The following is a 984-nucleotide window of genomic DNA, read 5'->3' as shown; positions in this document are numbered from 1 at the left end:
GCTCTCGCTCTCGCTCCCGCTCTGTCTCCCTTCTCTGTCCATCTGTCTCTCTCACGTCTCACCTCTGCCGTCTACTAACCAGGATATCCTGTTACCAACACAGGTCAAGCCACATTCTCTGTGAGCCAGACCCTCCAGTGGCTCCCCTCTCACTCAGAATCAGAGCTGAGGCCCCTGCGATGTCCTAACAGAAGGTCCCGGATGGTCTAAATGCCCCCCACCCTACGCATGTGCACATGCACGGGCGCGTGCACACACACACACACACACACACAGAAGCACACACAGCCCATATCTCCAGCACCTTCTCTTGCGCACCCCTTCAGCTGCACCTTGGAGCCTCCTTTCTGTGCCCTCTGCCTGAACCCATGCCCGGCTCTGACCACGGCCCCTGCTCCCCACTCAGCTCTGTGCCAACATCTCCTCATAGCACATCTCCCTCGCTGCCCAGGAAGAGACAGGGCTTCCACATGCTTTCACTTCATCTCAGAGCCCCTGTCACCCCGGGTACATCGCCTACTTAGCACCTGCTGCCCCTCCCACCTGTCGCCATGGGCACTCTCTGACGGCCATGTCCACGTGCCCATACTCCGCATGGAAAGCAACCTTTGATCAGGAGCTCATGCCAGAGGGAGTGGAAGGGGGTGGAGGGAGAGAGAGAGGTGGGGACAGGAGGGCGGGAGGAGGGCGGGAGGAGGGCGGGAGGAGGGCGGGAGGGGCTTGGCGCAGGTCATCACCATCATAAGGCGTGAAGCCTACAAAGCTTTCCCGTCCATCCGAGTCCATCCCCACAGCGCACGGCGTGGCCCTGAAGGGAGGAAGGCGGCTGAGCAGGATCAGCCCGGGCGGGGCTCCTTCTGGACTCTGGACCTGGGGACTCAGCCTGGGAAGAGCCTGCTGGGCAGACTGGTGGCCAGAGCTGGTTCTGCAGTGGGATCCCAGTGTGTGTGTGTGTGTGTGTGTGTGTGTGTGTGTGTGTGTGTG

Source organism: Echinops telfairi, unplaced genomic scaffold (genome assembly GCF_000313985.2).
Source record: "Echinops telfairi isolate 266 unplaced genomic scaffold, ASM31398v2 ScPeMD7_1;HRSCAF=3_0, whole genome shotgun sequence".
NCBI lineage: Eukaryota > Metazoa > Chordata > Mammalia > Afrosoricida > Tenrecidae > Echinops > Echinops telfairi.
The sequence above is the reverse complement of the archived record's forward strand: the minus strand, read 5'-3'. Positions refer to the sequence as shown.